General features: G+C 37.6%; 1 protein-coding gene across 9 annotated transcripts in view; it reads right to left on the bottom strand.

The window, feature by feature from the left end:
• Positions 1 to 27,645, bottom strand: part of Mgat2 (alpha-1,6-mannosyl-glycoprotein 2-beta-N-acetylglucosaminyltransferase) — a 160,407-nt gene that overhangs the window by 116,330 nt on the left and 16,432 nt on the right. For 8 of the 9 annotated variants that reach the window (XM_074140512.1, XM_074140511.1, XM_074140510.1 and 5 more), the window contains exon 2: positions 19,278 to 19,319. The exons of the other annotated variant lie outside the window; for it this stretch is intronic. The gene's annotated coding sequence lies outside the window, so the exon portion shown is untranslated. The remainder of the gene's footprint in view (positions 1 to 19,277; positions 19,320 to 27,645) is intronic. 9 annotated transcript variants of the gene reach the window in all.

The following is a 27,645-nucleotide window of genomic DNA, read 5'->3' as shown; positions in this document are numbered from 1 at the left end:
TTAAGATGACCGACCTTAAGGTCAATTATGCTTAGATTGATTATTGTCTTATTTTTTTTATTTTTTCGTTAAAATGCAATGGAGTTTTACCCTGTATTTGGAATAAATATTTTTAGACCAATTTTTTTTTTTTTTTTAATTAAATTTCATAGAATCTTGGGAATAGTATTAAGATGTGTGAGTGTTTAACGCCACTGTTTTACGACGTTTTCTTGCATTGTAATAGTAAAAAATTTAATATTTCACCATGTTAGAGAGAGCCCATTGTTGAAGCCAAGGTTTAACTTAGAAAGTAAGATCCGCAAATATTTACCGCTAGATTGTCGGAGTGAAATTGAATATACCTTGAGAATGGAATGGGTGTTCAAGGGGAGGGGGTATGAAAAATAACTTCATTGGCTGTTCAGACGTCAATATCCGACTGGCAATATGGCGGCGGGGGGCGAAGCAGAAGAGCAGAATATAATGATAAAGCTGAGCCAATAAAGTTGGACTTGATTTTATCAGCAAGATAATAAAATGATTGAACTTTACATCCTAACTTTCAACATACCCACCACGCCCCATGTCCATGTACGCATACGCGCGCATCACAATGGAAAAGAAGTGGCGCCGCACACACACAATTTTCTCTTGTATAATCAAAAATGATGAAAGGTTGGCAGCACTGCTGCTGGGTCCAAGCGTCTAATCAAGATACACCACACACATAGTCTAAACAGTAGGGCTAATACCTGATTGGGTAACCAGATCATAACTTCTTCTGCTCCAGCCATATTGTTTGCAAAGTGAAAGTATTGTTTTTTAGTATTGGTTATTCCATTTGTAAAAGGAAATCACCCATATTGGGATTTACCAATGACGTCACAGCCTTAGTTATTTCCTACAATCTTTATCATTTCTTTTACTCCTGTTTGGGGAAAGAATTTATTAGATGCTGGCAGATTTTTGGGTCTTGATTTTTTTTTTTTTTTGCCACGGGCTGATGATGATGAAAAGGAGCTTCTCGGAAAGTGTGCGAGGTGTGACCACTCACACGACTTCCTCCTGGGTCTCGAAATCTTAAACCAATCACCTCACAGAAATGCCTTTAAAACAAAACAAAAAAACCCTACAAAACTCATTTAAATACGCTATTGCTCAACATGAATTAGGCAAACGATGTCTAAAGGAAATCGTGGGAGGCACTTTACTACAAAACAATTTTTTTCGGGATGCGAACTGGGGATCTCCCACTTACAAAGCCACGCTCTTAACTACTAGACCACCATCCACCCCTAACTTCGGAATATAGTAAGGAGGATAGTAATAAGTGAATGTCCTGTGAGTGTGCACCTCAGATTTTATTTGCTGCCAAAGAGAGTGAGAGGGGGAAGCGGAAACGGAGAAGGAAAGTTTTACCAAAAGAGACTACAGAGAAATATATTCGACGAAGCAGTAAACGGCCCGACTCCATTGCTACTGCAGAGTAGTTGGCCACTGCCTCTTTTATAAACATGTCACGTAGTCATGGGGAAGGTTGCCGTACGGTTATCTACGCCAAAGTTGTATAAACCTTTCAGGAGGAGGAGGTCACACGACAACGGCGTATATATCTATATATACCCTTGCAAACTAGCCATGGTTAGAAGGTAACAAGAAGGTTTACTGCAGCAACAGTCCACAGAGGAATACATGTGAAGCTACATCTAGTGAAAAAGCTTGTTACTATTTACTAGGTCCTTCGTACATAAAGGAAGAGTGTGGCCTGGACTGGACACACGGAGGAAAATCGACATAGCTTTTCTTTTGCCAGCCACTCCAATGAACTTACTTAAGTTTAGAACCGTTTTTTAAATACGCAACCATTTTCACCAATTTGTGGAAATTGTTAAGCGGACAGTCAGACACACGGTTTTCTCTAGCTAATACACTCAACATTTAAACTGAAAGGAGAAAAGAGCCGGCCGGATAAAAGGAGACGACACAAGAGCGAGAGAGATGGGTGATGAGCGGTGACGTATCTGGAGACCCAGATGCTTTTAGGATCTTAGCGCCAATGGAAGAAGATGACGTTGATGGAGGCGACAGTATTATGAGAGAGCGGAAACCAAATTAACATTTCATTCAATTAGATCACCAAGTTTAAAGAAAATCATAACAGGAAATAGACTATTATGGATGCAATTAAGTGGAACTTCCGGTCGACCAATTTTGATCCAAACTTCCGCTGGTGGAACATATGCGAAACATCCAAGTTGAATCTCTGCGATTTATTACGTATTTTGGACGTCATAATTGGTTCATACTAAATAATGATAACACTTTTTAATAATCACGTCATAGAAGCTCAAAATGGAAAAATTAGCAGGAACCCAACACTTTACTCTACCGGATATCAAGTGAAAGTAAATATGATGGGTACACCGGATATGGTTTCATATTGTTTTAAATAATCAGCCATTTTTATTATGCTAATTGTTTATTTATAGAGCAAGCAGAAGGACGAAGATAAAATATTACATGTACAGAATGACAAACTACGACCTTGAACATTATCATTTAAATGACACCAATAAATACAAAATAAGAATCGATAATGTGGCGCTACATGATTGGTGGGGGTATGGGGCACAAAACGAGAAAAGAAATTCACGTATAAGATAGAAATCGACAAATTTTATAATAGCGAAGGGAATTTTAGTGATTGCAGACATGAAGTTACAACAATCGATCTGATAAATTACTACATATTCATTATTTATATAGCTTTTAATTAATTCATAGTTATTTTTATTGCTGTTATTAATTTTGTTTTCTTTTAGAAAGTCTTAGAATCGTGTAGCTTTTCGGGACGGAAATATCTGTTTTAAGTTCTCTGTGTATGGAAAATCACAGGAAGTTAGATAATTAGTCGACCTGTGACGTAGACAAGGGAAATTGGGGTTTTGACGCAGGAAAACTGGTGAATGTTCTGTGTATCTCCATTTTTCAGTGCGGGAAAGGAGCTTTTTTGGAGGGAAATTGGGCCAAGCACTGCGGGCTCCATTGGCTGAAGCAGAACACGAATATTACCATAAGGGACCCAGGATGTACAGCTAGCCAGGGTGAGAGAAATAAGGGCGCCCCTAAGATGGCTCGAATTGATGTGAAATGAGAGCCAGACGATGACGAGCCAAAGCCTTCAATCGAGATAAGAGCGACAGAAACACTCGTTGGTGAGGCCAAGCAACGAAGTAAGCCTAGTTCCTAAACGTAGAACCAAGAAGTATCAATACAACACCCGATGGAAATCTCCAACTGGTAGAAATCACTTCCTGTGAAAACTTCCGGAAGTTGCCCCCCACCCCCCGGGAGTACGGTTAGCAATTACGAGCTGGCCTAATTAACCTGCTATTTACTTTTGTCCACATTTTCCCAATTTTCCGGTGGAAATGGATCCCCCTTAATTCTCTCCCCCCACCACAGACAATTTCCAAACAAAAGAAATTAGGTCACCAGTATTGTTGAAGCTTTGATAAAACACAGGAAGTAATCTACCGACCATCCAGTGTGGTCCATATTAGAGGAAATACTCAGGCAAGATTGGGGGGAGGGAGATTTTCGGCCGGAAAATCAACAAAACTGTTCCTGAACTTCACATAGATTCTTTGAAACAAATCTGGAGTGCACACAAGGGTTCTAAAATCAATTTTCTTCACATTCCAAAAATGTGAGAAACAATCAACAATGTGCGAACATTTTACTGAACTGCATCCTGGATAATACTGAACTGCACCCTGGGTAATACTGAACTGCACCCTGGGTAATACTGAACTGCATACTGAGCTTCTGAATCAGGAGAACTTAAAAAAGAAAATTTCCTTACGTGAAAACTCCGCACGATTCAAATACTTCTCTACTTAAATACTTCTTCGGTAGGACAGTTGTATAAGGGTTGATCGTCAGAAGCTGCACAGAAAAAGCTGTAACGTTGAAAAACGCCCAACTTTGACAATTTTTTTTCTCTTTTTCTATAAAAGATAAAATTCCCAAATTTTCTTTAAAATATAGAGCAAATCCTCCTTTATAACTGTAATTTTTTTGCAACAACCCAGATCTTATAGGTTTCGAGAAAAAAGTTGCCGAAAATGAGCAAAAACGGCTTTTTCAAGAAATGTTCTTGTTCTTCTTCTTCTTGTTACCTTTTTTGTAAACAACGTAGCGCCTAAACGCGTGAACCGATTTTCATGAATGAGGTGTCATTCAATTCGGAATTTTATGTAGATGTGCCTTTTGGGGGTCTCGACGCTGTGCATCGAATAGGAGAGGAGTTAGCCCCCTTTATGTAAGGCCCCCTCCAAAATTATTGTTACTAATTACTCTGTAAATCTTGGCCCGATTTTGAAAAAATTTGGTAGGATGATAGAGTTAGGGCTCCTCTACGTAAAATTAAAGCGGCGATCAGCTCTTACACTTGTTAAGGGAAAGTATAGCAATCGTTTCAAATTATCGACACGAGAACCGATTGTCATGAATGAAGTGTCATTCGAATCGAAATTTTGTACAGATTTGCACTTTAAAAGTCTCGGCACCGTGCCTCATAAGGAGGGGAGTTCGCCTCACCCAAGTAAGGCCCTTTCTAAAACTATTATTACCAATATTTCTATAACGCTTAGTCCGATTTTGATAAAATTTAGCAAGAAGAAGTGGTTAAAGCTCCTCTACTTGGCTGTGAAGTGCCATCAAGCTCTTGCACCTACTAAGAGGAAATTCTGCAGTCGTTTAAATTATCAATGAGTGAACCGATTTAAATCAATGAATTGTCGTTCGATTAAAAAATCTTTGCCTCTTCGCCTAGCAGTACTGCAATCGCAGTTTATTTTTCTTACTTCTCTTAAAAGGAAGTACTGAAAAGCAGATATGTAACTTTGCAAAATAGACAAAAAAGGAAAATCTATCCAAAAGGTACAAAAATCTCCTTAACAAAAACTTACAGTTTAAAATGTTAAGTATAAGGGTTGATTAAACGCCAAAAGGTACACAAATCAGCAAGTACCCAGCTTCATTAATTCATTAATATTTACGTAATTTTACTGCATTAATATTCAATAATATTTGTTAGAATTTATTAGATGTCACAGACCCTTATGCTGGCCACTTCATTTATAATATTTTTTTCTTATAATTATGATAAATCATATATACGTACATGCATGTTAAAGTAGAAAAATACAAAGTTAGAGTTGGCTATGTCTTGAATTCGTCTTACCGAAATATTCGTGAGCACAAATAACACACAGTTATTTTTAATTTTTTATAACGTTTTTCTTTTTAACCTGTAATTAGTAGTTTGATTATTATAAATAATTAGATATTACAGTCAATCTACAGTGCTACTTGAACATATATTTTGTAGACGAAAATGGCCAGCATATGGGTCTGTGACATCTAATAAATTCTAAAAAATATTAATGAATATTAATGCAGTAAAATTACGTAAATATTAATGAATTAATGAAGCTGGGTACTTGCTGATTTGTGTACCTTTTGGCGTTTAATCAACCCTTATACTTAACATTTTAAACTGTAAGTTTTTGTTGAGGAGATAGTACAGAGAGAGCAAATAGAACTCTACAAAAAATCACAATAAACCTAAAAAAAATCCGATCCAATTCAGCGGCTCTAATCTAGATGAATTTATTACTAAATCGTACCGATTAATGTATAAATTTAAAATGCTACAATTTACTGTTCTTGAGTTATACTGAACACGAAAAAACCATCGCAAAACGCAAGTACACAAAAAGCCCCAATTTGTAAAACACAAATTTGTTTTTGTCGAGTTTAGGCGACCTTAAAAAAAAACATGTATTTCCCGTAACAAAAAAATACGAAAACTGGTTATGAATTTAGTAAAACAATTAAAAATCTCCAAAAAAGATATTGTTGACTTGGTGACAAGGCCTCTAAGTTCACTAAATGCTTAAATGTTTTACTTACTCATTTTAAGTTATTATCCAAAGAGAAATTTCCAAAAGAATACGAACATTATTCACTTATTTTGAAAAGAGAAATGCAATAAACGAAAAACTAAATGACATAACTTTCTCCAAACTACAATTATGTGAATGTTATTGATTTAACTCTAGCAAGTTTTTAGAAAAATACTGGGCCACAGTATGTGAGAAGGTTTACTTTTAGGTTACAGAACAGTGTTGCCCTAATTTTATGTGTTACTTTTAGGTTACAGAACAGTGTTGCCCTAATTTTTTTTGTAACATTTAAAAAATTATTAATTACTAAAAAAATTTATAACTGAATTTAATCAATCTAATAAATTTATAATGTTACATTATTTGGTAAATCTTTACAATAGCTCCCCAGAGGCGTGGCCTAATTCGAAGTGATTCTGATTCGCTGTTACTATAGAACCCGCCATATTCAAATATAAATATAAAACTATTTATTTATTTTATATTCACACTTAAATCTAGCGGGTTATATGGTAGCACCGAATCAGAATAACTTCGAATTCTTTATTTATTTCTTAATGGGGGGCTTCGCCCCCAGACCCCCTCCTAACCTACCTAATCACCCTCAATTTTTTAATTTTTGTCACAAGATTCATTACACTAATTACACAGAACAACACAAAAGAAACTTACCTTAGTCCGTGGAGTCCCTTTCCTGAGGAGGATATATCTCTCGAACTCCCTCCAGAAAAAACTCCGCCAGTCACACACACAACGTTCACTCAAACCCAATTCAAAGCACACATCACTCTGCGTCCTCTTATACACAAAAAACTCCGTCATCAGTAATATATCAATCATACTTAATTTGCTACATTCAAACCAAGAACCCTTTCGCACACTTCTCCTTACATCATGATCAGGGGTCGAATCGCCTCGGCACCTCCATACACACTTATCAATCACATTATTTTTTTTTTCCATTTTCATCTCACATCCACACTTCGGACATACATATCTCCTACTGATCAAACCAACATCCATACAAAATTTTACAACATTCATTACCCCATCCTCACTCACACTACAGCCATCCTTTAATTTAAAAAAAAACCGCAAATTTAGAACGCTCATACTCATACAGTTACAAAAAAACCGCACCTCCGGTCACAAAGAGAGCACTCGCGGGAACTATTAATACATTGAACAGGAAGCACATGCTATGCAGTATGTGTACTGCGCATGCGCGCTACAAAAAACCGCTACAAAATTCGCACCATCCGCCACAGTACTACTTGGCGGGCAGTAGTTTCAATTTTTCCCCGGTAGGTGCTCTGCACTACCCACACCCTAAAAAAAACAGGCCACGCCTCTGGGGAGCTATTGTAAAGATTAGCCCATTATTTTTGTTTGTATGATTAATGTAACAATGGAAAACTTACAAATTTAGCGAGTAGAGCACTGAAATTATGAACTTGTAACGCTAAATTTTTTTTTGTAATGATGGGCTCGATTTTTAGCGATTTCACAAAAATTTATGAATATTTAAACTGTCAAGATGCATTAAGTAGATAAATTCTTAGGCAAAAACGACGGCCTCCAAAAATACAACTTAATTTAATAGTTCGAGGGCGCAGTCAAGAAGGACGAACTTTTTGTACCATTCTATCACACAATTTTAGGAAAACCCTAAAAAAACCTTACCTGGGTATGTCCAGAAAACCCCAGGGGGGCTAACAAAGCTGCTGGGTATTATCGCACAGCTGGGCCCCGGACAGAGATAAAAATATTTTTTTACAACAGATCAAATTAGACACTATATACCACTGGACAGAGACCAACAGTTCTAAAAAGCGCCAATAATAGTACAAGGATATGGCATGCCGTAACTCTGATTGGTGGAGACAAGAAATCAACAGTAATAATAGCTTTTAAGTACTAATTAAACTATTCAGTAGCTCTAATATTAACTTTAAAGTTTTTATGTTTTAGAAAAAAAAAAAAAACTATAAAACTAAGCGCAGAAAATGAATTATAAAACAGTTTCAGTCTAAAGAATCAACTATTTCCTGAAAAATAGAACGCCAACACAAAAAAAAATATTTTGCAATGGGGCTTAAAATTTATTTATAAACAAATTTTATGATTGGCTGGCCATTCTCAACTAGTTCATCTTCAATTTAATGGTGCAATTTTTATGTCTCGTTTCGCTACTTTTAGACATCACCGCCAGATTGTATCTATGATATATTTATATACATAAACTAAACGAGAATCCCAAAGAAATATGGGCGCCCTTGTTTAGTACTTTGCATAACTTGTAAAGTATAACAAGCTTTTGAAGGTTACGAAAACGTTCTAATAAATTTCGGAACGCTATTATGTTAAACATTCCTGTCCGTGTTTATGTTTTTGTATTTTGAGTATTTAAAAAATGCTTCCGTTGATTGAGAATCAAGTCGGGTGTGGCAAAAAAATAGGCAATTGTAGTCAAGGATGTCAAAGGTCACAGAGAGTCAAAGAACAGGGCAAACTTAGCCCTAAAATTAGTGCGTCTCATTGGTACTTTTTACAAGACCTTCTTCACAATCACTCGGACTTTTTTTTTTGTTTAAATAGGTTGTTCCTGTTTAAACAGAAACAAAATCTGTGTGAACACTCATAGGATTTTATCTTTTACAAGATTCTAACTCCACAGTTTCATTTTACAATTTGTAAGTTTATACGAAGTAAGCGTAAAATCCAAGTAACTATGTTCGAGAAAGTGAACAATGGAGTTCAGCCATGGAGTTCTTCCGGTTAAGAAATTCCCTTTAAACTTGGAATTTAAATAAGGAATATAACCTTCCTCATCAGTACAAAAATATAGCCTTCCCATCAGTGCAGGAATATAACCTTCCCCATCTGTACAGGAATATAACCTTCCCCATATGTATAGGAATATAACCTTCCCCATCAGTACAGGAATATAACCTACCTCCTTAGTACAGGAATATAACCATCCCCATCTGTACAGAAATATAACCTTCCCCATCAGTACAGGAATATAACCTTCCCCATCTGTACAGGAATATAACCTTCCCCATCAGTACAGGAATATAACCTACCCCCTCAGTACAGGAATATAACCTTCCCCATCTGTACAGAAATATAACCTTATCCATCTGTACAGGAATATAACATTCCCCATCTGTACACAAGAGATAGGGCCGTACATTACACAAAAATGGCACTTAAGAGGGGATCCATTCATCCCCTCTCTCCTAGAGGAACTCGAAACCAATTTTCCGGGAAAATGTTTCAAATCTAATTGTTAAAAATAATATATTTTGCAATCACTGTAAGATGTTTCAATTAAATTTGTAGGATACGTTGCTAGGAGATCTCAAAATAATGAAAATTCTATTTACTAAAACGGTACTTCCGGTTGTGGGATATTTATCAATTTCCGCTTCCGGACTCAGGGGATCTCAAAGCAGTTACTTCCGGTGAAGACTCGAAGTTTAGCTCGATCGCAATACCAGACAATCGATAATTATGACCTACATACTGACAAACACACCAATACTTTCATTTTTCTAATTTCCTACTTCTAGACAGACGGATTGAGCGGGTGGGATTTCACCTTACATTTCACCGCCGCTAATCACGTGCGACCTTAACATATAACATGACACAGTTATTACCATCAGTCTAACTCGCCACTTTCTACAACCATTACCACGTATTTAGGACTGAGTATTGCTTTCTCTGATTAGCAGTAGCTTAGCATGGATATTTCATTTAGGTAGGCTGTAGCCTAGTTGGATTTTTCAATTTCAAATCAGTGCAACTTTTCTAAACGAACTCCTGCAGAAAATTTACACATCATCAGTACCATGATAAAGAAACTTTTAATTTAGCACAGATCTGAACTAAATTTTTCAATTTCCCGCCAGAAACACAGGAAATCGCATGGCGCGAAATGAGGGACTTCAAATCTTCCCCTGCTGTCGGTTCAAACTCCTTATTTTTGTTTTCATGTAACCGGGTTAGGACAGATTGGCAACACTGCTCATAGAGTGACTCGATCTTCTCTACCAAATTGTTCCCGAACATAACCTTGTGGTCCAGTTTTTTCTTAGGGTTAGCTATGCAGATACGGGGGGGGGGCACTTAGATCGTAGCATAGAACTTCTTAGTCCGTCATTCCCTCAGGTAATCGCGGGTAAGTTTTAAAAAATTGGGGAAAAAACTGAAGCGAATTCCGCCCATAATGTGGCCACTTCCGGCAGAGGCTAAGTTGTCCTGTTTCCGTTGCAGTATGATGTCATAATTGGATACGATTGCCACACTTCCAAACTTGGAGAATTAAGAGATCTTTCAATTGTTCAAACCATTTTATTCTTTATCAGCATCACTTAACATTTACAGAAACTGACGAAACTAAAGTATGTTTGCATGTACATGTGCATTCTATGTACATTTTATGCGCTTATTAACTTACTACGCATGCATTCAATGATGCTCTTTTAATGAAGCCAGAAGGTTCAAGGTTATTCAAGTTCAAAGTAATGTAGCCTTTACCAGTTCAAACCCACTACTATATGCGCCCAGTATGGTGCAATGCGGTTGGTAGCACTGTGCAACTACCGAGCGTGATATGTTAGCGGCATTTTTTTTCTTTGATAAATTCTTTTTTTATTTCGATTAAATATTGTTTTGACGTAGTAAGAAGATTATTGCAGTGTTGCCAAAACTTTAATATTCAGTTTTTTTCCCCAGAAATATCCCTTCTACAGGAAATGTTTTGGGCTTTTGTGTTTACTTGAACCGAAGTTAGTAGATCGACGAGTTAATTTTATTTGAAGCATTACTTTCGGGAAAATTTATTTTAGGACGCTCGGGGGGGATGGGAGAGGTGAAGCGCCCCAGTCCGACGTCAGCTGTTCACAATCAGGTGTGCCAACTTGGAGAGAACATCTCTTAAGCAAAGAAAGTACAAAATAAATATTTTCCTGTTAAGTTTTCTGTTAGTGTAAATGTACATGTGGTAACAGTTTTGTGGAGATAACCTCCAACGGCACTTCTAGCACTAAATAAACAGCCAATTGCCAGCGACGGAGGTGGTTGGTTAAAGCCTGAAGACAGAGGGGGAGCTAGATAGATTGGAAAGGGAGGGTGAATGAACAGTCCAAAACAGGAGGCGGCCTGGATGTTGCTCGGCCTATCAAAACAACCCCACCTTCCTAAAGGTAAATACTGTGCAGGAATAAACAGGAACTGGTAGACCAGTGAGTGTGTGTGTGTGTGTGTGTGTGTGTGTGTCCACAGTGTCCAGTGTGCGTGCTGCAGGATAAATTGGCTCCCCCTTATCTCATTGGTCCGGTAATTTACGGTGGGGGGCGGAGGTATCCCAGTCGTCCATCTTGATAATTGACAAGCCAGGATGATAAAAACTAGATCGATCTTTCTTCCGGTCCTCAATTTACCGTTAATTTAATTTTTCTGTGACGCTAAGTGTGGGTGGGCGTCAGGATTTTTTTTTGTCTAGAACACTTGACTTCCGGCCCAGCGTGAACTTCCGCTTAGTTAGTTCTGAGCCAATTAATTTGGTTCAGCACTTTCGTTTAGGGCAATAATTGGTGTGTTTTACTGAAACTTTGAAGGAGAATAGAATAGAAAAGAAATTTATTATTCTGGGACAATTGTCCCCTAAGAATAAATACAGGTACAAATAGAGGTCTTAATAGTTTGGCCGGTGATTAAACAGAAACTAAATAAATAAATAAGTATTTACAAAAAGTGAAAATAAAAATAACAGCAGAAATTAGGGAAATAAATTAAAACAATTAGAATTTTGGAGGAAGCTGAATAGAAAGGAGGTAACTGAATAGACGGGATTTAAAGATAGATAGGGTAGGAGCATGGCGGACAGATGATAGCAAGGAGTTCCAGAGAGAGGTAGCACGTATTAGGAAGGACTTGTCAAAGGATGAGGTACGGTGTGAGGAAATATAGAGATCAGATGAGCGAGATCTGGTATAACGGGAATGGATCAAGAATTTGGAACTTAAAGAGTTGAAAAATATAGGATGGCCTTTGAGACTGGATGACTTGGAAAAGGAAAGAAGCCAAAAAATACTAGGCGGCGATAGACAGGAAAAAGCCACTTCAACTCATCGTAGTAGTGCAAAATGCGAGAGTCTCTGGAAATGCTGAAAAGCGGTAGGGAAAAGCAGTAGCGGAGAGGCGGCTACTGCCGGAAAAGTAGGTACTTGGACTGCGCTAAGAGGAAGCCCTGAGAAAGAACATTTCCGGTTTGTTTCGGTCAAATTTAGGGTCAGCCGGAAGTGCAACTAGTAAGTTTTTGCCTCTAATTGAACAGATAACAAAAAAAAAAACCTGACCTAGTTACTGTCTCTTTTAAAGTCAAAAACTTTGTTGGAAACGAGCACATGTAAATCTGTAAATGAAGCTGCACACTCTGGGCTAAATACCTCTTAAGGATCTAAATCTTGGAGGAGGAGTCATACAGCAAAAAAAAAAAAGGAGTCTCGAATCAAAATCTGTATGCCTGAAAGAAGTCCATCACCAGCTAAGTGTGGCAAAGCCCTCACCACTTAGTTCTTCCAAGTCAGTCGGAGAAAAGGCAGACTTTGCTAGCCTGGACACCGGACATAAACTCTCACCGGAAGAACTGGGAGCCTCTCAAGATAGATGCAACCCTACTGTGTGACCATCAGTCGCCCTGAAGTTCTCATCAGTTACACGTCCAATCAATCCTCTTGCTCTTCTGATTCCTAACCTGGTCGATAGATTATTACAGTTTCAGGGTCCAAGAACAGTCGAAATGTTTTCATTATTCTTAAAACGTTCTGGTTGACACTGACCAATTGTGAATAAATTAAAATGAATTGATATTATTCTCGGTTATTGATTTTTGTTCGTCTTAGTTACAGAAAATATTAATAATACTCTATTTTCAACAGCATTGTTAAAGGAAAAAAATTTAATTACATTATGTTTCATAAAATTTAAAAATAAACACATACCAAGGTCAAAGGAAATGAAATATTTTAATAGGAAGATATATTAATATAACTACAAACACGTTAATAAACACTTTCAACTTAAAAAAAAAGAAAGAGTATCCACTGAAGGTTATAGAAAATGGTTTTACACACACAAAATTTAAACCAGGTGACAATGAAATGATAAACCAAAAGAGGAGTTTCTAGAACACCTTGACCTGTATTTGAAACATAATATACACATATCATAAAAAGTGAGAAACAAACAACATTTCAATTCAGTTAAAATTTGTAAGCAATTATTAGAATTAATTCAAATGTTTATTTAATTATAACAGCGAAAAAAGCAGAAGGGGAAGGTTATCAATAACAATGAACACAACAAAAGACGTCACATAAAAATATTCTCTTTTGTTGAATCTTGTCTACATCAATAGAAATTCAATATTACAGTGTAGCCATGGATTACAATGGTATACAGGGGGAAAAAGAAATTTCCCTCTGCAGATAAAAAAAGAGACAACACTGTATTATAAAAGTTCTTTTAAAATAAAAATAAAACTAGGATTATAGTGAGCAAGTTTGCCAACATCACTTTATTAAATTTTTATAGAAAAATAAATAAAAAAAAAAAGTATGGGGTGGGGCAACTAAAACTTTAATGATTAATAAGGAAGTAGACTTTGCATTTTTTTTTTCTCGGTTTATTGAGAGCAATAAAATTATTTTAGAAATAACCATTTACAAGTTGAACAATTGTTTCGATTTATGGGCGGTGGGGTGGCCCATAATTTAAAGTTAAATAATTATTTCGTAACATAAATTTAAAAAAATCAAAACTAGAGAAGTTAAAACTGAAAGCAAACTTGTTAACTCTCACTTCCAAGTAGATATCTCCTTAACAAAAACTTACAGTTTAAAATGTTAAGTATAAGGGTTGATTAAACGCCAAAAGGTACACAAATCAGCGAGTACCCTACATTTCATTAATACTTCATTGATATTTAAGTAATTCTACTGCATTAATTTTCATTAATAAGTTATTTTTTAGAATTTATTAGATGTCACAGACCCTTATGCTGGCCATTTTCGTCTACAAAATATATGTTCAATTAGCACTGTAGATTGACTGTAATATCTAGTTATTTATAATAATCAAACTATTAATTACAGGTTAAAAAGAAAAACGTTATAAAAAATAAAATAAAAATATGAGGCTAAAAAATTCAAAACCTTGTTTAAAAAAATGCTTACACCAACTTACATCAATGATTTTGTTTATTTTATTTATTTATTTTTATTTCTTAAATAAAAATCGTCTGTTTAAGTTCATTCTTCGATTAAAGTAATTGTTATTTTATGTAGTAGTCAAACGTTTGTAATAATAGGTAATAATTATCTGGCTTTATCGCAAATAATATAGTTTTCTTCAATTACATTCTCCATCTAGGTGTTCTTCCCACAATGTTGTATATATGTAATATAAAGTAAATAAGATATGCATATTTTTATGACAGCTAATTATTCTAGTATTTTACTATAAGTAAAATTAGGGGGACTAAATTAAATTACAATAGAGAAATGAATAATTGTTGAATAATCTACTTGTTATTAACTGTGTGTTATTTGTGCTCTCGAATATTTCGGTAAGACGAATTCAAGACAGTAGCCTACTCTAACTTTGTCTTTTTCTACTTTAACGTGCATGTACATATATGTGATTTATCATAATTATAACAAAAAAATATTATAAATGAAGTGGCCAGCATAAGGGTCTGTGACATCTAATAAATTCTAAAAAATAACTTATTAATGAAAATTAATGCAGTAGAATTACTAAAATATTAATGAAGTATTAATGAAATGTTGGGTACTCGCTGATTTGTGTACCTTTTGGGGTTTAATCAACCCTTATACTTAACATTTTAAACTGTAAATTTTTGTTAAGGAGATTTTTGTACCTTTTGGATAGATTTTCCTTTTTTTCTATTTTACAAAATTACATATCTGCTTTACAGATTTTTTTAAAATTTGGAATAAGCAATTCTATCATTATAACCTGATAAGTTGTTAACTACCAATGGAGAGATCTTTTTAAAGAATGATTGTAGCTGCGGCTCCCAAACCATCCTCAATAACAATTTTTTTGAGAAAGCGTTTTGAATAACATAGGAAGGTATTTGTACGTAAATAGCAAAATTAAACTGCGATTTCAGTACTTCCTTTTAAGAGGAGTAAGAAAAATAAACTAGGATTGCAGTACTTCTCCCTAGAAAGGCAAAGAGGCGAAGATTTTTTAATCGAACGACAATTCATTGATTTAAATCGGTTCACTCATTGATAATTTAAACGATTGCAGTACTTCCTCTTAGTAGGAGCAAGAGAATCAGCAACGTAGAGGAGCTTTAACCACTTATTCGAGCTTAATTTTATCAAAATCGGACAAAGCGTTATAGAAATATTGGTAATAATAGTTTTAGAAAGGGCCTTATTTGGGTGGGGCAAACTCCCCTCCTTATGAGGCACGGTGCCGAGACTTTTAAAGTGCAAATCTGTACAAAATTTCGATTCGAATGACACTTCATTCATGAAAATCGGTTCACGTGTCGATAATTTGAAACGATTGCTATACTTTCCCTTAACAAGTGTAAGAGCTGATCGCCGCTTTAATGTTACGTAGGGGAGCCCTAACTCTATCATCCTACCAAATTTTATCAAAATCGGGCCAAGATTTACAGAGTAATTAGTAATAATAATTTTGGAGGGGGCTTTACATAAAGGAGGCTAACTCCTCTCCCATTCGATGTACAGCGTCAGGACCCCCAAAAGGCACATCTACATAAAATTCCGAATCGAACAATACCTCATTCATGAAAATCGGTTCGCGCGTTTAGGCGCTACGTTGTTTACAAAAAAGGTAACAAGAAGAAGAAGAAAAAGAAGAACATTTTTTGAAAAAGCCGTTTTTGCTCATTTTCGGCAACTTTTTTCTCGAAACCTATTAGATCTGGGTTGTTGCAAAAAAATTGCAGTCATAAAGGAGGGTTTGCCCTATATTTTAAAGAAAATTTGGGAATTTTATCTTTTATAGAAAAAGAGAAAAAAATTGTCAAAGTTTGGTGTTTTTCAACGTTACACTATTTTCGTGCAGTTTTGGACGATCAACCCTTATACAACTGCCCTACCGGACTGTTTTAATAACCCAAAAACGATAAGTCACAGGAAGTCTCAATTTGAAATCTAGTTTTGGTACTCGACAAGCTTTTAGCCAACCAGAAATTTATAGAATTTTCATTTTAGACTTGCAACTAAAATGGCTCCTTAAGTCCCCAATCTTCTTAACCGCTCACTTCTCCTGGTTAGGATAAGGAAACTTCTTGAGCAGGAACGAAAGTAAAATATTAAAGGTATCAAGAGGATAAAACAAGAGCTTAATTTTAGTAAGTAAAAAAGAAAGGATTAACGAAAAAATTAAAGCTCAACATTATAACCTAACAGATGTTGACGTAATAAAGGATCAGGTTATAAAACTTTAAGCCATTAACTAAACAAGACATCAGGCTAAGCTTGGCGCGTTTATTTTGGAAAATAAATTTATCTAGCTTAAACTTCTAGTAATAAAACTTATTATAAACGATTTAATCGATACTGAGATTAGGTTAAAGCTCACAAAACTCCCCTCTCCTGTAACAGCTTATTGAATAGATACAAAAATATTCCTTACCAAGTTTGTTGGCATTATTACTAACCAACTTGTTTGCTTAAAGTGAAACTTTAAAGAATTATTTTCGAAAGAGAGTAGTTGGCGAGCCAAAAGGGTAGAAAGAGAGAGCAGACGAACTGAATAAGCACGGTCGGCATTCTTCTAGGTCAAAAGGGAAGTTTTTTACTTGGCTTTTATAAGCATTAATGTTATCTTATAAAAATTTGATGAAAAACAAGACTCATTCTACAAAGCTCAAGACACTAACTCGAATCATTTCCATTCACTCCAAATAATTATAAATCCAAAACAATCCTTAAAAATATTATTCAGTTTTCACGAAACTGCTTTACAGGACTACTTGGAGGACGCTCCAAATTGTCCTTAGAACTCAAACGCCTAATATACAACACTATCCTCAAACCTATGGTGGACTTAACGGACTAGAGCTGTGGGGTTCAGCCAAACCTACAAACATACAGACTGTACAAAACATTTCAATCAAAACTCCTCCGACAGGATAGCTGACGCTCCTTTCTACGGTGACTAACCTCACTCTTCACACCGATCTCAACATTCCCTTCATAGACCAACTCGCCAAGACTAAATACCAAAAATTCCATACTACTCTCTCGACTAGCTCAAATCCTCTTGTACTGTCTCTCACTTCTTCTGACATCCCTAATACTCCTTGCCGACTGAACCGCCAGTGGCCCCGCGGCGACTTCCTTGTAGGTTGAAGACCTAAATTATTACTCTCCTCTCTCCTCCTCGTATTCTCCTCCTCACACTCTCCTCCTCACATTCTCCTCTCTCCTATAGAGAGTGCTACCGCTGGGTAGTACATTCTCCTCCTGCTCTCCTCCAGCACCAGTTCATCGTACTCTTCATATTTACTTATTGTATACAGTGTATGCAGATTGTAAATTACAAAATAAATAAATAAAAACAAAGATTTCACACATACTGTGATACATGTATGAACTGGTTTGGAATAGGTTCACATTCGATATATCGAACCTGGAACCTACTAATAAGTTTTTGAACAAAATCAGCTAATCGATAGTGCCACTGTATTGATATTTTTACATTTTGGGGGGGCGTGCTTTTCTGAAAACTGTTTCCATTTACTTTCCCCAAATCACACACACACATGCACCTGGATCTGTTTTTCCTGGAAAATCGATCGACCAGTTTTGGCGGTATAAAGCTGTTAAGGAACCTCTAAAGGTTCCATTTCAAATGTAATGTGACAAAGACTTTTTTTGTTTTACCAGTTTGAATCGTTATGGACTACCTTCTTGAGCTGAACTCAAAGCAACTTGTAGAAACCATTAATTCTTACTGAGGGGCCCTCCTCTGAGCGAATACTTCTCAATGCTTCTCCTACTAGCTTCTCCACTAGCACATTAATAAGAGCTAGTGGAGAACTAACATCAACAATTAAAATGAATGGAATATCCTCTCTTTTAGATTTAAAGTATCATAGATTATGCTCTATGATAAATCACTGGTGAACACCAACGTGCATTAGTAGCATAAATAATTTACACAGAATAATAATTAACTTCAATTAGCATGAGAAGTTAATTAATTAAATGCAAATACAAGATAAACAGTATGTAGAATCTATGTCTCTCTCTGCGTGTACAAGCATGAGATATACATATCTAGAAGCACTATTTCAGAAGCATGTTCTAACATGTCCGGACTACGTCACCGCACATTAATAATGAGTCCATTATGAGTCGCATAGTCATACATAAATTATCTTCTGGAGAATTTCAACACGCCCAAGTGTAATGGTATCGCACTAGAGTGGTGGAGGTTTTTACAAATATGTCCTAATTATTTTTGGGGGGTGATAATTGTTTCCAATTAGCTGGCTTAATTAACACTAAGTGATAACACTTCAAAATAATTACCTGGTTAATTTCCTATGATAAGAAAACAATTTTTGTGGATACGACAGGAGAACATAGTAACAAATCAGCGGGTAGAATCATTAGAACATAAATGGCCAGCATACTGCAGCATAAATTGCAGGAAGAAACATGAGCACTGGAGAGGTTAAAGATTTAACATGAAAAGAGAACGAATACAAAAAAAGAATACGCTCAAGAGAAAAGGAGTAAATGTTGCATAGATGCGGTTAGCCAATGAACGAACCAAGAGAGCTTTACGTAATCCGTCTACAATTTAGATCATTTTTTTACGAGTCTTATAAGAAAAAGGAAAAAGAAAGAATTACCCTATTAAAAAAGGCTCGGGGAAACCGCAACACTTTTACGAAATAGAAAGAACAGTAGCGAGTGAATCAAAGGAAACGGCTAAAGGGGCCAGCTGACTCTGACTGGATTGAGTTTGTACAGAGCATGCGCAGTACGGCTAAAGGGACCAGCTGACTCTAACTGGAGATTGTACAGAGCATGCGCAGTGAGAGTTCAAACAGCTGTTCCATCAAAAGCTAAACCAAAATGATTTGTGATCGATTAGTGCAGTCAGAGAACCAACTACTTAACAACACCCATTCATTTTTATCGAATATATTGTTTTAAAACAAAATAGTTAAATGTTAATTTAAAATTTAAAATTTACTAGCATAAATGAAATTAAATGAGACTCTACCTTTTTTGATTTTTCTTGAAAAATTGTCCACACTTCTCGACACTGAAAATAATATAACATGAAATTAATAATATGGTAAAATAATTAAATACATTATTAGTAACGCCAGTATTTTAAAGTTGAGCTTATTCAAACTGTTCATGATAAACTGATAGAAAAATTTTAATGTTCAGAATACTTCTTCAGCGCAGAGTTAACAAAAAAAATACCTTAAATCTGTGGATGCTGCTGAAGATTTTTTTCATTCAAAATTTCAGGTTTATTAAACACAAATATGTTAAGGATTCCTTTGCTTAATAGTTTTAATAATACTAAGGATAAATTGGTCCACATCTAATAAGTAAAGTAAAAAAGTAGAGTAATCGCCTATTTTTTCAGGCGTGGCTTAACGTCCAACTACCAATTAGGTGTCGTGGACGGAGGCGACTAGCAAACATACTTTACTGTATTTTTTTTTGTTTATTTAATGATTTAAGGCGCGTCAACATCTAAGGTTATTGGCGCCCGGAACTTTTTTCATTGCACTGCCGGCATCCGGACAGTGTTCTCTCGTTACAGACAACACTGTCCATACCGGACAGTGAGCTGTAAGAAGCTCCTAGGAAGAGGGTCAGCAGCTGGATTCGTACCCGGGAGCTCCGCGTGGGAATCCAATACGCTGACCGCATAGCTAATCCCTTCCCTTACTTTGCTGTCAATTTCTTTTATTAACCATTAAATAAAATCCAAGGCCTAAGACCGGGAATCGAACCCATTACAATACATATTTAGCTTCGCAAGGTCTCGCCTCTAACCGCTCGGCTACCGTGGCGCCCTATTTCTAGGTTCCATCCGCAGGTTTTCCTCAGCGCATATTTTAATAGCAAAAACCTCGGCCTGGAAGACTGTGGCGTATCTCCCAAGAGATCTCTCAATGAGTACCTCGGGTTTAACCCCATACACTCCAGACCCAGTCCCACAGTCCATCTTGGAGCCATCGGTAAACCAAATGCCTCCCTTCCGGTACTGATCCGTCCAGTTTACCCTCCATTCAGTCCTCGGTTTAATACACACCTGAAAAGGAGTCTCGAAACTGTATTTAGGACAGATACTGTCCCCTGCCATGTCAATAACCGGCCCAGGGTCGACCTTATCTGAAATAATCATATGGCCAATGCAGGAACTTATACGCCTCCATTGCCCATTTCTCGCCATTCTGTACGCACTGGCCCTTGCCTCCGCCTGAATAGCATATTGAAGCGGAGCCAACCCCAGAAGTACCTCCAGCGCCGCAGTAGGGGTGCTACTAAAGGCCCCCGTGATCATCAGACAGGCCAGTCTCTGCACCCTTGCTAGAGCCTTAATTGCCGTCTGTTGTTCAGTCTTCCTCCACCACACCACTGAACCGTAGGTGATGATAGGTATGACTGTACGTGTGTAGAGCCAGTGGGTCATCTTTGGGCTAAGACCCCATGTCTTCCCACAGGTTCTAGTTATTCCACAAAGGGCCTGTTTAGCCCTTAATGTAACTCTCTCTATCTGCGCCTTCCAAGTGAGTCTGGTATCCAGGACAATGCCCAAATACTTGACCTCACCCGACACATCCAGAGTTTTACCAAAAAATCGAAGGTTTTTGTAGCTCTCCTTGTCCCTTCTCCTTGTAAAGGGAACCAGAGTAGTTTTAGAAGGGTTCACTGAAAGCTCTACCCTTCTTCACCAATTTTCTATAACCTTGAGAGCTTTCTGCATGAGTTCATCCACGATTATCTCATGTCTACCCCTGACCACTACCGAAATATCATCTGCATAGCCAAGGACCGAGAACCCACGAAGGTCTAGCACCTCAAGTAACTCATCTACGACCATACACCAAAGGAGCGGGAATAGAACCCCTCCCTGAGGGCACTCCCTAACTGTCGTTAACTCCAGCGATTCCCCAAAAAGGATCGCTGTAATTCTCCTTGACGATAGCATGTTACAGATCCATCTTGAAACAGTGGACTCTACGCCATGTCTATCCATCGCCAAGGCAATTGAACTGTAGGTAGTGTTGCTGAAGGCACCCTCAATATCCAGAAACACGCCCACAGCTGTCTCCTTGCAAAATACCGAAGCCTCCAACTCCTTAACCAGGCAATGGAGGGCTGTCTCGCAAGATTTGCCTGTTTGGTAGGCATGCTGATTGGCATGCAGAGGCCGTTGCTTTAAAGCCACCTCCTTAATATACATGTCAATCAGTTTTTCTAGCACCTTCAACATGAACGATGTTAGACTAATTGGTCTAAATTCCTTCGCCTGGGTATGAGTTCTCTTCCCGGGCTTTGGAATAAAGATAATTTTTACAGGCCTCCATGCCCTAGGGACATGGTTGAGTGCCAAGCATGCCCTCATTATCCTGCATAAAATAGGAGTAATTAAATCTTTCCCCTGCTGCAAAAGGGCAGGGAAAATGCCATCAGGACCCGGGGATTTATAGGGCTTAAAATAGTTGACAGCCCAGACCACCTTATTGTAGGTAATGCAGTATTTAGCCACGGCCCAGGTTTCCCTGGTCCCCCGACACCTATCGGGTCCCAGAGTATCCTCACCATGCTGTCCTGACTCAATTACCTTCGAATCGGGAAAATGAGTTCTCATGAGACCCTCCAATGTGTCTCTCCCCGATTTGGTAAAAATCCCTTCCTCGTTCCTGATGGTACCCAGGGCACCCCCTGGACTTTTTGATATTATGCGATGGAGCCTAGCCCCTTCCGAGGTCATCTCTACCTCTTCACAGAGCTTCCTCCAAGCATCTCTTTTAGCCTTTCTAATGGCTATGTTGTAAGAAGTTAGGGCCTCACGGTACTCCTTCCATGTACCCCTTCTTTTAGCTACATTGAACAGTTTCCTAACTTTACTGCGGAGCTCCTTCAGCTGGTTATTCCACCAGCCTACTTTCCTGTTAGATGTCATCACTGTCTCCGCACAATTCTCCCAGTAGGCCTCCTTGATGACGCCCTGAAGTCTCTCAGCAGCTTCATCAATGTCCATCCGGGTCCTAAAGTTATTGTTGACTGTACCAATGTTTGCGCTGAGATCCCGTCTAAACGAGTCCCAGTCTGTTCTCCTAGGGTTTCTGTAAGTAACCACCTCCTTACAGTCAAACCCAATGTCGAACCTAATGTACATGTGATCCGAAAGTGAGGGAACCCCCGACACATGCCAGTTCCTAACAAGGGTCGATACAAAATTAGTTCCCAAAGTTAGGTCGATCACTTCCCTACGAATAGAGTTGTGGAAGGTGGGTTCTTCTCCCTCATTTATAACATGCAAATTATTCGCACTAATGAAGTCCAGAAGATACTTACCTCTCTGATTGGTTCCTGAGCTGCCCCATACCTCGTTATGGGAATTAGCATCACACCCAATCAGTAGTTGCAGTCCTCTCTCCCTACACCGGTTGGTCAGATACTGCATCTCCTCCGATGGGGGAGGGACTGTAGAGTCATATGGAAGGTAAGTCGAGGCCACGACAATCTCCCTGGCCTCCTTATTAAAACTGTCCGGTAGGACAGTTGTATAAGGGTTGACCATCAAAAACTGCACGAAAAAGCGTAACGTTGAAAAACACCCAACTTTGACAATTTTTTTCTCTTTTTCTATAAAAGATAAAATTCCCAAATTTTCTTTATAATATAGGGCAAACCCTCCTTTATGACTGTAATTTTTTTGCAACAACCCAGATCTTATAGGTTTCGAGAAAAAAGTTGCCAAAAATGAGCAAAAACGGCTTTTTCAAAAAATGTTCTTGTTCTTGTTCTTGTTCTTCTTCTTCTTCTTCTTCTTCTTCTTCTTCTTCTTGTTACCTTTTTTGTAAACAACGTAGCGCCTAAACGCGTGAACCGATTTTCATGAATGAGGTGTCATTCGATTCGAAATTTTATGTAGATGTGCCTTTTGGGGGTCTCGATCCTGTACATTGAATGGAAGAGGAGTTAGCCCCCTTTATGTAAGGCCCCCTCCAAAATTATTATTACTAATTACTCTGTAAATCTTGGCCCGATTTTGATAAAATTTGGTAGGATGATAGGGTTAGGGCTCCCCTACGTAACATTAAAGCGACGATCTGCTCTTACACTTGTTAAAGGGAAGTATAGCAATCGTTGCAAATTATCGACACGTGAACCGATTTGCATGAATGAAGGGTCATTCGAATCGAAATTTTGTACAGATTTGCACTTTAAAAGTCTCGACGCCGTGCCTCATAAGGAGGGGAGTTTGCCCCACCCAAATAAGGCCCTTTCTAAAACTATTATTACCAATATTTCTATAACGCTTAGTCCGATTGTGATAAAATTCAGCTCGAATAAGTGGTTAAAGCTCCTCTACGTTGCTGATGCTCTTGCACCTACTAAGAGGAAGTACTGCAATCATTTAAATTATCAATGAGTGAACCGATTTAAATCAATGAATTGTCGTTCGATTAAAAGATCTTTGCCTCTTTGCCTTTTAGGAAGAAGTACTGCAATCGTAGTTTATTTTTCTTACTCCTCTTAAAAGGAAGTACTGAAATCGCAGTTTAATTTTGCTATTTACGTACAAATACCTTCCTATGTTATTCAAAACGCTTTTTCAAAAAAATTGTTATTGAGAATGGTTTGGGGGAACGCAACTATAATCATTCTTTAAAAAGATCTCTCCATTGGTAGTTACGGTTTCGACTTAACACCTTATCAGATTATAATGGTAGAATTGTTTATTCCAAATTTTAAAAAAATCTGTAAAGAACATATGTAACTTTGTAAAATAAACAAAAAGGAAAATCTACCCAAAAGGTACAAAAATCTCCTTAACAAAAACTTACAGTTTAAAATGTTAAGTATAAGGGTTGATTAAACGCCAAAAGGTACACAAATCAGCGAGTACTCAACATTTCATTAATTCTTCATTAATAGTTAAGTAATTCTACTGCATTAATTTTCATTAATAAGTTATTTTTTAGAATTTATTAGATGTCACAGACCCTTATGCTGGCCACTTCATTTATAATATTTTTTTGTTATAATTATGATAAATCACATAAATATGTACATGCATGTTAAAGTAGAAAAAGACAAAGAGTAGGCTACTGTCTTGAATTCGTCTTACCGAAATATTCGTGAGCACAATTAACACACAGTTATAACAAGTAGATTATTAAACAATAATTATTCATTTCTCTATTGTAATTTAATTTAGTCCCCCTAATTTTACTTATAGTAAAATACTGGAATAATTAGCTGTCCTAAAAATATGCATATCTTATTTACTTTATATTACATATATACAACATTGTGGGAAGAACACCTAGATGGAGAATGTAATTGAAGAAAACTATATTATTTGTGATAAAGCCAGATAATTATTACCTATTATTATAAACGTTTGACTACTACATAAAATAACAATTACTTTAATCAAAGAATGAACTTAAACCGACGATTTTTATTTAAAAATAAAAATAAATAAATAAATAAAATAAACAAAATCATTGATGTAAGTTTTTTATAAAAAAAAGTTTTGAATTTTTTAGCCTCATAATTTTTTTATATTTTGTATAACTTTTTTCTTTTTAACCTGTAATTAATAGTTTCATTATTATAGATAACTAGATATTACAGTCAATCTACAGTGCTACTTGAACATATATTTTGTAGACGAAAATGGCCAGCATAAGGGTCTGTGACATCTAATAAATTCTAAAAAATAACTTATTAATGAAAATTAATGCAGTAGAATTACTTAACTATTAATGAAGAATTAATGAAATGTTGAGTACTCGCTGATTTGTGTACCTTTTGGCGTTTAATCAACCCTTATACTTAACATTTTAAACTGTAAGTTTTTGTTAAGGTCCACATGTAGCTTCACCTTTATTGCGGTCTGGTCTCTGAAGCAAAATTCCATTAGCAGTAAAGAGGTAATGTTTTCCCTAACAAAAATACATGTCCTGGGATTGTCAAGGTTGTGGTCATAATAAATCTTACCTTTCGCTTCGCAAAGTCCTGCAATTCGCCCCCGTACCAGCCAGGGTTCCTGGATGAGGACAATGGCGATATCTTTCTCCTTGATGAATTTTACTAGAGCTGCAGACGCCCCTCTACTGTGATGGAGGTTCACCTGAAGCAACCTCCATCGATTCAGGGGGGTCATGAGCTGCAGCACCAGTAGAAGTCTTCGAAACTACCCTGAGTCTGACCACTTCGAGTCCTAGAAAAACCTCGAAGTTAGTCCCCTTCAACCTACTTAGGGCCTTTTCCGATATTTCGAACACAAGAGTTTGACCCTTGGGCTCGATTTTCCTATTTAGGAGCCTCCATTCCGCTATATCCAAGCCCTCGTTTTGAACGAGCAGCTTGTCCAAAATAACGGACGGAGTGGTATTCTTGAGAGCGCCAGGTACCCACATAGCCACCTTAGCCGCCCTCACGATATCTCTGGCAGGACCCACCCTCAGCTTAGCTCCCTCACCCAACCGGAGCTCCGGAACCACCCTCTCTAACCAAAGTCTCGCATCCTCACCCTCGCAAGCGAGAATGAGTGCACCTTTGGAGAGAAAGCAGCTCCGAAACTGGGGTCCGATGCTGCCAGTACATTTCTCACTACAGATCTCCTCCGCCAATTTCTGCTGAAGAAGATCCGCTTGCTCCTCCGACAAAAAGTCATTCGGATAGGAGTCAAGAACGATGGCCATCTTTTGAGCACAGAGAGCGTCCCTGAAGGAGCCCGTAGGCCTTTCCTCTGGGAGTTTCACTCTCTTGCTACCCTGCGCCACCGCCTTCTCCTACGCCGAACTTGGAGTACTGACCTCCGACCTAGGCCTCTTAGGGGTCTGACTTGATTTGGGAGGGAGAGAACTAACGACTCTCACCTCCTTCCCAATGCCTGCCCCATCCGAGGAGGTCGAAGGAATTATACCTTGCCCACCTGGCTGGTTTACCACTCTGGAGGTCTTCTGCCCCTTCCCCCTTTCCCTCCAGTCTTTCCCAGGAATCCACTCCTTCCCAGCCACAGCGACCTTAAGCTTAGCCAGCTTTCTCCGCTGAGCCCCACTCGGCTTCCTAGGTGTAATGTGAATACCCTTCAACTTCTGGGAGACTCCAGCGACTGCCTCTTTACCTGGAGGGTCTGCGTTGCCGCTCCCTCCAGAAGAACTTCCCTGTAGTCCCACCAAATCCGTCTTAGGGCCTTTCACTCTTTCCCCTTTTGGTTCTAATCCAGCCTGTGTTCCTTCCTCAGTAACCTGAGTTTACCCCCCAAACTGTAAAAAAAAAACCTGGGTAATGCGCGCGCACCTAAGTTATAACCTCACACTACCACGTATAACCTCACTCCTCAATAGACTATACAAGCAGTACGTACCAAAGTGGGAACATCTATAGTTACCCTTAATATCCTACTACTACTATACATTCACCTGCCCTTGACAGAAGGGGTGCCTTATTTGTACAGCCTGTCACGTACATCGCGTGGTGCATCTTTACCCAGTGCTAAGTATGCTTCACTTCAACTTCCCAAGATGGTCTTGGTGCTATATACAGCAGCTTCTTTCTTTTCTCCCACTACTTTTTTACATATTTTAAGCTCCATATATTTATCATTTTTATTTAGAGTGAAAATCTGATCCTCAGGACAATATTTACACAACCTTCTACTAAGAACTCTGGAACAAAAAGAACAAGAAGAAAACTTCCCAATTAACATTTTGGGCTGTGAATGAAAACGCTTCTTAAATTTGATGTGAACACTCACACGACTTCCTCTTTTCACAGATGACGTAATTAAATTTTCTTGTAACTCGGAAGTTTATCTGAAAATTAGTTCACTTCCATATTATACATGTTCACTTTAAGGAAACCATTTTCTGAAAAACTTTCAATGTATTGTGTACAATGGCACTTCCGATGCCAACTTGGCATTTTTGTTACATATGTAATACTTAACAATATTTAATTATTTAAGCGGAAAGCCCAGAGCGGAAATCCTCTCCTAACGATCTCCAGTTGGGTCATTCCATATCAATTCAACACAGAGTCTGAACCTTACCATCTCGGATTTTCTTGAAATTTGGCACATGTGTACTATTGGTATAGACTTGGAAAAATACGAAATTTTACTGTGATATGTCAACTGGTTTATGAGTTACAGGGCTGTAAAGTTGCCATAAATGGGCTGAAAAACAGGGAACACCGTTTTTTTGAATTACTATAGAAGCTTTCCTTATTGAGCTACAGACTTGGGATTGGTGTCATTTTATAGCATATTTAATGCCCTTTGTTGTAAGTACGGCTCCACCAAATCAACAAAGCTCCCTTGAGAAAAGAGGGGAGCCTCAAGAATATTAACCCCTGACGTCCTTCTCCTCTACGTT

The sequence above is a fragment of the Rhodnius prolixus genome, unplaced genomic scaffold (assembly GCF_049639745.1).
Source record: "Rhodnius prolixus isolate KJV_2025 unplaced genomic scaffold, Rpr scaffold_6, whole genome shotgun sequence".
Classification (NCBI taxonomy): domain Eukaryota; kingdom Metazoa; phylum Arthropoda; class Insecta; order Hemiptera; family Reduviidae; genus Rhodnius; species Rhodnius prolixus.
This window is presented reverse-complemented; position numbering and strand designations above follow the sequence as displayed.